This window comes from Manis javanica, chromosome 8 (genome assembly GCF_040802235.1).
Source record: "Manis javanica isolate MJ-LG chromosome 8, MJ_LKY, whole genome shotgun sequence".
Classification (NCBI taxonomy): domain Eukaryota; kingdom Metazoa; phylum Chordata; class Mammalia; order Pholidota; family Manidae; genus Manis; species Manis javanica.
Window position 1 is genome coordinate 106,940,585 of NC_133163.1, and position 12,352 is coordinate 106,952,936.

Sequence of the window (12,352 nt, forward strand, 5' to 3'; positions counted from 1 at the left end):
GTGACGGCGGAAGGGAAGTGGGAGAACATTCCGATCTGGGGAAGGGTGAGGACAAAGCGGTGCTGGAGAGAAGTGCACCCGAGGTGGGTGGGGAAGAGGGGCTGGCGGGGCGGAGGGAGGGCGCATCCCGGGCAAGCCCGCGTGGGGCGTGGGGGGGGGGCGGCGGGCGAGGGCCGCAGCGTGCGGCAGGCGCCGGGAGGCGGGCGCCGGCCGCGGAGGGGCGTCGGGCTTCCAGGCCGGCCGCTCTGGGCCCCCGCGCGGCCCCCGGCCCCTCCTCCCTGGGGCGGGCGGCGCGGCGGGGCGGGTCCCGGCTCGCCCGGCCTCCCGGCGGCGCCGCGGCCCCGGCACTCGGGCCCGGCTCTGCTGGCTGCGGCGCGAGCGCGACCCGGGAGGCGGCGGCGGTAAGCGAGTGGAGAGCGGGAGCGGCCCCTGGTGTGAGCGGGGACCCGGTCCGGGGTCCGAAGTGTCCCGGCGGCGGCACCGGAGGGGGTGCTCGGGCTCCGCCAGGTGACCGCGCTCAGCCCGCGCCTGCCGCCGGGCGCGCGGGTCCTCGGGCTGGAAGGTGCGCCCTGGCCCCGGCCCGCCGCGCCCTCCCGGAGGACGCGCAGAGCGCACGGAGGGGATTCCTGGGGGGCCGCGTCGGGGCCCGGTGGGAGCGAGTCCGCAGGACCTCCCTTCGATGAGGGACTGGCAGCGTTCGCACCCCTGCCTCCACCCTCGGGCTCGTGTGACAGCTGGGAGTGAGCCAGGGTCCCTCCAGGGCCAAGGCGGAGCACCTCGGTTCCTGTCCTACCCTGTTTTGCTTAACTTCTCCGCTGGTCGTGCAGACCATCCCTTGAAAAGAAAGGGCTTGTGGCCGCCCTTTCTCTCGGCGCGGGGTCTTCCCTTGAAAGCCCCCGCCTCTCCTGGCGCATAGCCTGGCTTTCCAAGGGACTTTTCCAAGTTGCTTCACTGTTTGGCCTCTAGACAGGTGCTTGGCTGTCATGTTGGAGTTAGTTAAACTGGATTTTTGTGTATTTGCTACGTGCGTACCCCTTCGCCCCAAGCAAGCAGTGCACCTCGTTGCGCACGCTGCTCACAACACGCAGTTCAAAACACGTTGGAAATTCTTTTGGAGCATTAGTTTTCAGACTTGGCCGCCCATCTAGAGAGTTTTTTAAAAATGCCGATTCCTGGTCTCGCTTCTCAGATCCCGAGTCAGTTGGTCTGGGAAGCAGCCCGGACAATGGAATTTAAAAAGTCAGGTGATAAGAACGTGCAGCCGCATTTGAAAACCTCTGCTTTGGGGCTTGCTCCCACAGCCACTCTTTGAACTTCTAGAGATCAGTCTTCACACAGAACTGGTCGCAGGCACTCTTGACCCTGCCTTTTGCAACCCACATCCCCACCTGAAGAGCCTGTTCATTGTCGCTTTCCAACCTTAGAGTGCAGGCGGTGCCCTTTTTTGGAGTTCGCTCTGTTTCTACCTCTCTGTTGACAGTAAATATTGCCCTGGCCCATTCCTCCAAGGAGGTGGGAGTGTAGGAATAAAAGCTACCAAGTCCTTGCAAAGGTCAAGGTTGTAACATAGAGTTGTTCTCTTCACGGAAAACCAAGTGGTGGCTTGATTTGTCCAATTGAGAACGGGTTTCAGATTACAAGGAGGAAAAATACTTTAGGAATCCATCAGTCTTTGGAGACCCTTAGCCACAGAGAATGATTTTTGCATAACTTTGGGGAATTGTCTTTCAAGAAAACAAGGTGACAAGATTCTTAAGGTTTTGTATTGCTGCTGTGTTAATGTGTATGCATTTGCGGGTTAAGCTCAGTATGTGATGAAGCCCAGCAGATGTAACGCACTGTGTATTTCTTGTTGATAGAATAACATCTGAGTTAGGAAATTTGTGCCTTACAGTAGCGTGGCACATCTGAGGTGAGACCTTAGCCACTTGTCACATGATCTTAAAAATGATAGGGAACTAGGACTAAGGAAAATCTGAACATGTATATTATTGACTCAATTTGATCATATATATATATTTTATTTTGAAAGTGTGTTTTCAGTGTCTTTATTTTGTGACAGTCTCCTTGGATCTTGGTTAATCTACTATTGTGCCCAAGTACAATGGTTGTATTAAATTCCCACCTTGATTTTGCTACCTGGCCACAAACTTGTGGGTTTTATCTTTTTTTAGGCACCAGCTTGCTGCCTAAATTGCATTTTTACTAGCAGTGGAGTGACATACTTCCAAGGGAATGCCCTCCAGAGGTGGCGCTCATGTTCATTTCTAGCTCCTGAGTACACAGAACATTTATTTTGAAAAATAAAAAATTGTGTAGTTTGCCTAGTTGGGTTTTTCTTTGTCTCCCACCTTCCACTATCATGCCCTGCTCCTATCACTGTATTCAATTGCTGGAAGTGGGGCTGCTGTGGGAACAGTCTTAATTGTCTTGGCTTGAGAATGAAGGTTATGTGGAGTGCATGGTCTCACAGGGTGGCCCCTGACCCAAATCCACAACCTTGGGGAATAAGACCATATGGAAAGTGTTTTTGTACTATTGATTTTTTTTTTTTGAACCAGGCCAACAAAACGAAGGCATGGTATTGAGTGGTTTGTGAGCTTTTAGTATGTGGATCTTGTCTTCATTTTGGGGGAAAATATTTGAGGATGCTATTGAACTGGTATCTGAAAAGTAGCACCTGAACAGTGGAAGTTATACTGTGAATAGCAGCACATTCTGGCCAAAATAAAAACAAAAAGAGAAAATGTGTGTAAATGTGGACCTCAAAAGATATACTGAAACATTTTTCACTTTGGAGTAGCCTCTCTAAACTATAGGGAACAGGAGAAAGTAAATGACTAAAAATTAAGAGGACTTACTGAGTGACATCTTCACCCAGAGAAAAAGTGTAGAGTGTTCAGAAGGTTGATCTTTGATTTGGGTTAAGAATAGCCCGTCCTGTTGGCTTTCTTTCTTTCAGCAGGACAGTTCATTTGCTTGTACTGATGTGGTGAGGGGTGGTTAAAGAAATTTAATAGTCTCCCTAACTACCTTTCTTCCTGAAATCTATTGATCTAAAAGTTGTCATTGACCTTTTTAAAAAACACAACTGATTTTGTGCTTTTCCTTTCTTTCCCTCCTGTGAACCTGGCACTAAAGGGCATGAAATGGCTGAGAGGTTGGCATCAGAGAAGGAAAACAAAGTTCAAGGGGAATTGGAAATTGGGTAATTTTCCCTGAATGACCAAATGCTTACTTGACTCTGTCATGTGATGTCAATGTTCTCGAGAAACAAGTTATGGCATGAAAACCCTGAAAATGGAACAGAAAAAATGGGGATTTGAGGGGCATAGCACCAGAGCTGACTGGCTTTCATTCAGGGGAATCTTACTGGAGGTTTCAGTTGAGCTCCCATGTTCCAGTCCTCCTCTCCCTGCCTTTTTCATCCCCTGTCTCTCTGTCCCCCAAACCAGTATCCCTGGGAGGAGAGAGCTTCCTCCTAAATTTGCACCAACTTTTTCTTTGTTTTTGTTGTTTCATTTCTTTATTCCCTTATTTAACAAATACCTATAAAGCCCCTACTGCTGGCAGAGCTCTGTGTTCCTCCCTGAGTTCTTGGTAAACAGGGTACAGTTGCACACTTACGGAGCTTGAAATCTGGTGAAGATGTAAATCGTGGGTTACAGTAAGTTGGAAACTGATAATCATGGCAAACACAAAGAAGTAAGGGGGTAGCCAGGCACCCCACCTGGCTAGCCTCACGTGGAGAGATACTTTCTGAATTCATTGGCCAAGCAGGCGTAAGAGAAGCTATACTTGGGTTTAAATTAGAATTTATTTTATTGTGTTCCTACATCAAGTTTTTAAATCAGTAGTTTTAGATACTTTTCTGACAGAGGAGAGGGAAGGGTTTGTGCACAGATCATGTAGAGGGGAGGAGGAGGGAAGGAAGAGGGGCCAGGTTCTGGCTGGTGCATTGTGTACGAGGAGTACTTATCCGGGTGGCGCTGGGGTATTCCCTGGGGTCCGGAAGCTGGTGGAACGTGTGGCTGGCTGGATCCAGTTTTGGCATGATGGTTACTGGCAAGATAAGCTTAGCAGGAGCTACTCCTGCAGCAGAGACAGGGAGGAGAGTGCAACGCGTCTCCGTAAAGCAATGGCTGATGTGCCTTTAGAGCAAGTGGCTCCGTTCCTGTCTGACTCCAGCCAGTGTGCGGACATTCCTTCTTTCTTACGCTGTTGTCACCTTAGCTCAGGTTTCCTTGGACAGACTGAAAGCTGGACTTAACACTGTTTTTCCCCTGGGAGGGTGGTTTCCAAATTGCTGACCCATAGGGCTAATGAGCCCAGGGTTCTAAGAGTAGGTACCATCTGTTCACTGATCGCCTTCCAAGTGCCAGGCAGCGTGTTCAGCCCTTGTGTTCCGTTATTCTGAATCCTTCTGTTCTTGAGAGGCAGGTGGCAGCAGCTTCCCTTTACAGATGAGGAAACTTTACAGATGAGGTTCAGGGGTGCTTAGTTCTTTCATCTGCTCCATGCTCTTCTTAAGCAGAGCTGATTAAGAAATTGTGTTTTCAGTGCTTTGTTTTTCTAACACCATAATCTCCTTAAGTCCAGATAGATTTACTCTTTTCTTCTACTAGATGTTGTGTGACATTAAACTGAAGACCACCGTGGACTTGTCACCGTAGCGGAAGTATTATGAAATCCTTTCCTAGTGTCTTTTTATAATGGTGAGGGTAGATGAGGCTCTTCAGAAAGGCTCTGAATGGATCCCAAATCCTAGGTTAGAGAGACAGTATCTCTACATTTCTTCCAGCTCTGCAAATCTCTTGAGTTTTTGCAGCTAAGTCATTGTTGGGTAAGAGATTAACAAGAAAATTCATTGTTGAACATTCTAGAGCAAAATGATAACTGTGCATGTTCAATTCTTTATTTATGTGATACTTGTGGCAAAAATAAAACTTCGCTGCATCATAATTATCTCAAGCTCTTAAAATTACAGGTAGTAGACTTAGAGGCCATATGGAACTACAATTAGTAAAGATGAGTTTAAAACAGGGTTTGTGGTTGTGTGTTCATTACTACACTGTGCCCTTGCTCAATATTTCATCCTGAGAAGGATCAGTTCCAGGGGACATTTCCAGGGGACTCGGTGGAGGGTAGTCATGGAGTTAGAGTGTTTGGGATTAGAGCACAGGGCATTCGTCATGAACGCGGAATATTTCTGCCAGCCTCGTTGGCAGCCTCTGCTTCTAGGGAGGAGTTTATTCCCTGACACCCAATCACAGGGATTTCTGAGAGGTTTAGCTAGAGTTAAGTACATAATGGTTCAGGTTGTTACCTTGTAGTTTTTTAGGTCTGTAAAGCCCCATTATTATTAATGACTTTTCACTGTTGCTTATCTTTCCTAGAGGGTTGAAGCAAGATAACCAAGATTTTCTAGTTTGGGTTTCAGCAATTCTCTTGGGTTTTACCTCTGACTTTTGGTGGCTTTCTATCTTTGTATTTTATTGCATTTGAGAGAGGCACTCTGTTTTCCCTTGCACCCCTAAACCCATAGGGAGGAGAGGACCTACGGTGAACTCCTCCCAGGGATCCTGTGATGTCAGTGTTGTTAGACCCATTTTCTAGGTGAAGAAACTGGCAGAGAGTTGGGTTCTAAGTGGGAGTTTGCAGATTCCAGCTCATAGTTTCAGACTCTAAGCAGCTGGCTTCTTTGGTCTTTAATAAAAGGAAAAAGAAATGGCTTGAAGCTGTGGAGAGGTTCTAGTATACCCTGTGAACTAATGTATATCCTTGAACTTCATTGTAGCTGTTTTGATAGCTTAAAGAAAAAAAGATTTTGCTTCTCCGCTATTTTTGCATGTGAGATTTTAATCCTTCTTATTAAGAACAGTGACTTACTCAGAATTACATGGCAGCAGCTGAAAGTTGATTAGCCTCTCTCTGTGCCCTAATCAAATACCAAAAACCTGGAAAGTTTACTGAGAGTGGTGATTACAGTGAAAGCTCTAGGAGCTGCAGAGGAACTGATAGAGAAAGAATGGAGGCAGAGATAAGAAAGAGAGTAGTTTGCAAAGGGACTGCAGGGTAGAGTTTACCAAATTTAAGATTTCTTTTACTTGTGAGTTTCAAGTTTTGGACTTGAGCACCTTTGTTCCAGATGGAGCCAGACCAGCTCAGCCCTGTCTAGTTGCCCTGCACCACCTCTAAGCATTAGTGGGGGTGGGGGAGAACAGGAAAAGGGGAGGTGTGAGGGCGATGGTTAGAGCCCCTGGTTACCTGGTGTCTGGCCTGTTCAGAGCACGACCACCTCTCACTACAGGACTGGGTCCCTGCAGTGAGTCCAGCTTCCTGGGTGAGAGGCAGCAGGTGCAAAGAGAGAGGGTCTCCAGACTTGCCAGAAGACCTGTGCAACATTCGTAATTCTAATAATAACAGCAAATGCTTCAGAGTACATGCCTCTGGCCCTGAGAACTTCTAATATAGCAACTCTGTGGGATGGGTACAGTTGACTCCTGAAAAATAGATTTGAACTGCCTGAGTCCACTTACATGGAGATTTTTTTCAATAAATATTTTGGAAACATTTTTGGAGATTTGTGGCAATTGAAAAGCATTTTCTTTTCTCTAGCTTAATTGTAAGAATTCAGTATATAATACCTGTAACATAAAAAATAGGTCAATTGACTATTTACATTATCAGTAAGGTTTGTGGTCAACAGTAGACTATTAGTAGTTAAGTTTTTGGGGGTGTCAAAAGTTATACTTGATTTTCAATTGTGCAGGGGGGTGTTTGGTTCCGTCAACCCCCATTCAGGGGTCAACTGTACTCTCATAAACCTATTCAACAGGTGAGGAAAAACAAGGCCAAGAGAAACTGGGTAACTTGTCAAAGTTGTACAGCTGGTAAAGTGGTGGATTCAGAGTTCAAACTTGTGTGTCTGGAGCTATGCTGTCACCACTCAGGTGGCCTCTCTAGACCCAGAGCTCGCATAGCTGCACTGGCTCTTCATTTGTTCCCTCACAGCCTGCTGGCTGCTTATAGATAGCTTTATCTCAGCAGTTAAAACACCATCAGTGCCCTTTGCCGACTTGTCTGAACTCCCACAAACCTATAAACAAGCCCATAAAGAGGGGGGACCCTCCAACCTTGAGTCCCCGTGTCTAGCAGAAGATAGGTGCTCAGTAACGTTCTGTGAAGGGTGGAAATCAGCAGCTTTCTGAAACTTGACATCCCTGTATTTCTTCTGTCTGTCCATCTCTAGGGGCCACAGTAATTTCTAAACAGGAAAGGAGCCCAGCAATAGGAAGGGTGAGAGCGTGGAGGCAGTGTCTCACAGAAATAACCGGGGAGCGCTCCTGATACAGGCACGCTGCTGAAGAATGTATATCAAGTTCCCTTGGTCAGCGATCTTTTGCTTGTGTTTGTGCTTAAGGCATTTTTTATTCGAAGAGCATGGCTACCCTCAGCTTGCAGATGATTTCCTGAGTCAAATGGCCCTTCAGACTTGCTGCATGGTTGGGGGCTGTTCCTGCCAGCCGAGCATATTTTCTTTGGAGTTGAGGCCCAAACACCGGCAGGATTCAAGAACACCCTCCATTTTCCCAGGGCAAGGCACAGTTTAACGTTTAAATACACGGGCCTGTGGGGGTAGTTCTCTCCCTTTTCTATGCTGGCTCTTTCTCCACACGGTGGGTGAGAGCGCTGGGGTCCTGCCTACGTGCACTGGAAACCACTTTGCCCATCGGTAGGAGAGTGGTGCTGTGCACAGGTTCTTCTACCCCCTGGGGTTGTTTCCTCAGCTGTAAAATGGGGGTGGAGTGCTATGTCAAAGAGCTGTTGGGGCCGCATCTTTTTGACATAGTATAATGGTTCTCAAGGGGGGCTCCACCGGGGCCATTTGGCAACACCTGGAGACATTTTTCATAGTCACAACGTGGGTGGCGGTTACTGTTATCTAGTGAGTAAATACCAGGGATGCTGTTCAACACCCAACAATAACCAGGACACTCCGGTGACAAAGAATGATCTGGCCCCAAGGGTCAGTAGCGCTGTGGCTGAGCACCCTGGCAAGGTGGAACCTTTAACACTGGTGGTTTTTAACATCTCTCATCAAAGGGTACTACTGGCCAGTGACTGAGAGCCCGCCTTTCTTAAGTAGGGTGGAGGGAATGGAATTCAACCTTGCTTCTGGGTGATCCCACAGGTGCTCCTGAAGGGTGGGAAGAGCTACTTTCTTTCCCCTCCATTAAGCCTTTCTTAACTTCATTTGTAAATGCTTGCACTGTTTACATATAAAAAAATACATATCAATTTACATATAAATGGCTTAGATATGCTAAAATCCTTAACATCTCAGGGTTGTTAAAACCAAAAACTTACCCTTACAAAGACTGTGGAGCGAAGACCATGGAGCGTTGGCCTGGAGTAGAAGCCAGGCTCCTGCACCTGCCGTGTGGCCTGAGGTCGGCCATACAACTATGAGGCTTGATTTTCTCCGGGGTAAAGAACAGGTATGCATCACCCTCCTGTCTTATCATGCTACTCCAGGACTAAATAAAATAACTGTGCACATGTGAAAGTAACCCTGTACATGTATGACTCCTACACCATGCCTTTTGAACACGTTTTTTTTTTCAGAGAACCCTATTCATAAGTGGCCACACAGTAAATGCCACTAAAAAAGGATTAGAGCTCAACAGCCAAAAAGTATCTGTGTTGCAGGCCAAGTGGGAAGCTAGGCCCAGAAAACAGTCCAGCAGAGTGCATGATTTGGAGGCTGTGTGCCCCGTGGCTGAGCATGAGTGTGGGTGGGAGCTTCCTGGTTTCCCCTCTGGCTTGTCCGGATTAGCTGTGTGGCCCTGGGCAGGAACCTTGACCTCCCTGCCCCTTGGTTTCCTGGCTTGTAAAACGAGGCTGGTGATAATCCCACCACGTACTGAGGACAGGTGTGAGGGACGTGATAGGGCTGTGCCCTCAAGAAGTGCCTGGTGCACATAAGCTTAACTCAATACATGCTTTATTAGTAAAACAATATTATTTAGTATTCTGGCCTACAGCATATGTATTTTTACTCAGGTGAGGAAGCAGTTGCCCCTAGGTTAGGTGCTAGAGGATCTTTCTGGAGTTCCTGGTAGCTTCTAAAATTTTATTGTGGTAAAATATATACAACATGAAACTGGCCATTTTAAATTTAAATTTAACCCATGTAAAATTTAAGCGGCAGTAAGTACATTCACAGTGTTATGTAACCATTCCAGAACTTTATATTTTTTTGAAGTGTAGTTTATATACAATATTATATGGGTTTCAAGTACACAACATAGTGGTTTGACACTTAGCTACATTATTAAATGCTCACCCCAACTAGTGTAGTTACTATCTGTCAGCACAGAAGGACCTTACAGAATTATTCCAGAACTTTTTCATCACTCAGAAGGAAGCTGTGCCCTTTAAGCAGTCCCTTCCCAGTCCTCCCAGCACCCCAGGCCCTGACAACTGTTAGTCCACCCCATCTCCTTGGAGTTGCCTGTTCTGGACATTTTACATAAATAGATTCGTACAATATGTGGCCCTTTATGGCTTCTTTTGCTTAGTTTCCTGTTATCCAGGCTCATCTGTGTATGACAGCAAATCTAAGTGCTGAATTCCTTTTTACCTGGTCTCCTTTTTGTAGAGCAGCCCAAGCCTCCGGTATATCAGGCCTGTGGTTTTTCCCAGGTTGTGTCCTGTTTTCCAGGTTTAAAATATATTTTGGTCCATTTTTGGCCTGCCTTACTTTTTCCACTTTTCCCATCCAGTGATTCTAATGACCCTTGAAATGAATATTGGACTAAAGCTCTCTCACCAGCTTCTTGGTGCTGCCAGGGAGTAGGTCTTATTAGGTATTTTGTTTCTGCTGACAAATTCACAGCAGGGGCCCATGCAGGGGCCTCGAGCTGTGCTTTATTTTCCCAGAACAGCATGGCAGGTTTTAAAAACAAGTGTCTGCAAAACACCCACCAGGCCCCCTTTTATTCCTCGGTTTAAAAGCTTTCCACAATGAGAAGTGGCCCTCAATTAAGTCGTTTAATAAAAACCCTCTCTGTTTTAAAGCATTCTTGGGAAGTGTTTACATTTAATGCCACCATGGGCTTCTAAATGAGGAGCTGTGGAGTGAGTGATCCTTAACCTGTGACTTTAATAATACCCTTTTGCTTTAGATTTCCAGGTGGAGGCCTGGGCCGCATTTGTAGCTTGTCATTGACCCAGACAATCTTAACTCCTCTCTTTCCTCCCCCCTTCAGGCACGGCTGGCCTAAAGCCGCCCGGAGATGAAACACTAGCTCACTTGCAGGGAAACTATACGGAGAGGTGGTGATGTGTGGCCCCATCTCCCCCCACCTCCAATTCTGCCCTTAGTGACAGGGCCGGGGTGAGGGTGGGGGTAGCATTAGCAACAAGAGATTAGAGCATTTTGGAGAACAGATCAAGGCTTCTGAGATTCTGGGTGTTTGGGGCGAAGCTTTCTGCCAGGATTTGGAACTTTCTTGGGCTCAGGAGGCCGTGTGCCCTTACTGCTGAGGAGGCTCTGCTCTGTGCTCCGAATCTGGGGAGGTGAGTAGGATCCGCCAAGAGAAGCAGGATGTTGGCTGCTTTAGGAGGCTGATGGAGGTCCTTTCGTGGGCAACTTCGGGAGTTCTCACAGGGGACTGCCCAGGAAAAGGCTATGTCCTGAACTCAGGGACGCTCCAGAGCGCCTTCCCTTTGCGCTGCTTCCCTGGGGATCTCACTGTGCTGGCCAGGCAGGAAGGCCGGGAACTCCAGAGTCGTGGCACCCACTGCAGTTTGCAGAGATGCCGCAGGGCCTGGTCATGATGAGCCTGGCCTCCAGCTCTAGACTGTCGGGATCCAACTCCTGGCTCCAGGATTACATGTCATATGTGTTAATATGTATAAAATGCTTAAAACAGCACCTGCATACGGACGTGTGTGTGGGTATGTGTGTTCTTATTCTGACACTTCACTTCTGTGAATTCCCCGTTAGAGCTGTAGAAGTGCTCCCTGCTTTCAGAGTGAATTCACCTTCATACCCAGCATTCCTGTGCAGTCCATGGAAGAGGGTGATCCCACCAGACCCCTGAAAATACATGACGTGCCCGTGGAGAAATCATGCTTGATGAATCTATGAAAGTTCCCTGAGGGAGACAATACGTGTGGGAATAAGCATGACCCAGTGGATACAGTGTATTTAGACTACCAAAGACCCTTGAAAAGACTAAATGCAGCAGTCTCCCACAACCCTGAGCTGAGATGAATGTGAGGAGTATGGCCAAAACCCATCCTCTCTATTGTTTTCAATAAAAGGAGAAAGGGGGTGGTGAAATCTTCATATTTGCAGATGAAACAAAATTATTTTAAAAGTAAAATGCAAAGATGTTGGAGTTAAACTATCTCCTAAACTATAGGGAATTTTTCTTTTGTTTAACTTTGTATGCTACATGGATATATTAACTCTATTTTAAATAATTCATTTGTGGACAGTGACTGTTCCTAGGCAGCCAGGGGTTGGGACTAGGAATTGTGTGTGCTGCTTCCTAGCACAGCTACAGATCATAGGTGCTCAGTAAATGAAGATCAATAGAACCAAGGAGTTCGCTAAAAAATAATTCAAGTTCTTTCCATCTTTTAAAAAATAACTTTAATTTCTTTCTTTTAATTAAATCGTATATTTGTAGATAGAAGTAGATTCTACCGTCAATGCATGTAGACACATTTAGGTCACTAATCGCACAGATGCTGAATTCCATCCCTTCTGGGATCTGACCCAGGACAATGAATGAATGAATGAAATAAATATAAGCTTTGCTAACACAGACCCCTCTCCAGTAGGATTTAGGAAGCTTGGAGTTTTGCTAGACTAAAGAGACACTTGTAGGAATTAGTTGTCCTTGTAGTTTTCATTTCCTGGTGGGCTCAGCGTGGTGCCCCATGCATTGGAGTGCTCTGTATGTGTTTGAATGATGTATGAAGTAAGATCTTAAGATAAGCATGAATGTTTAATTACTACGTATCTGTTATGTACCAGGCAAACTTACCATTATTGTTGCTCTTATGATGCTTATATTAGTTTTGCTGCATAATATTCCTTGGTAACAAATAATCCCAGATGTTAAGTGCCTCAGAACCACATTTATTTTCCTAGTCACTCATCTGTTGGTTGAGTGTGGTTCAGTTGACCTAAGCTGGCCTTGGCTGGGCTGGGCTAGACTCCAGGCTTCCATTTGGCTTCAGGTCTGTTCTGCATGTGCTTGTTCTGGGGTCCAGACTGAAGCGGCAGCGGTTTCCTAGTGCGTGTTTGTCTCATGGCAGATCGAAGAGGCAT

At 46.7% G+C, this 12,352-nt stretch overlaps 1 protein-coding gene across 4 annotated transcripts in view; it reads left to right on the forward strand.

Moving 5' to 3' along the window:
- The first annotated feature begins 214 nt into the window (after positions 1-214).
- The window catches only part of CGNL1 (cingulin like 1), a 173,688-nt gene continuing 161,550 nt past the window's right edge, over positions 215-12,352 (forward strand). For 2 of the 4 annotated variants that reach the window (XM_037020954.2, XM_037020956.2), the window contains exon 1: positions 219-401. The gene's annotated coding sequence lies outside the window, so the exon portion shown is untranslated. Of the gene's footprint in view, positions 402-544; positions 563-12,352 lie in introns of those variants that run through there. The other 2 variants (XM_073211902.1, XM_073211901.1) reach the window with 2 other exon arrangements.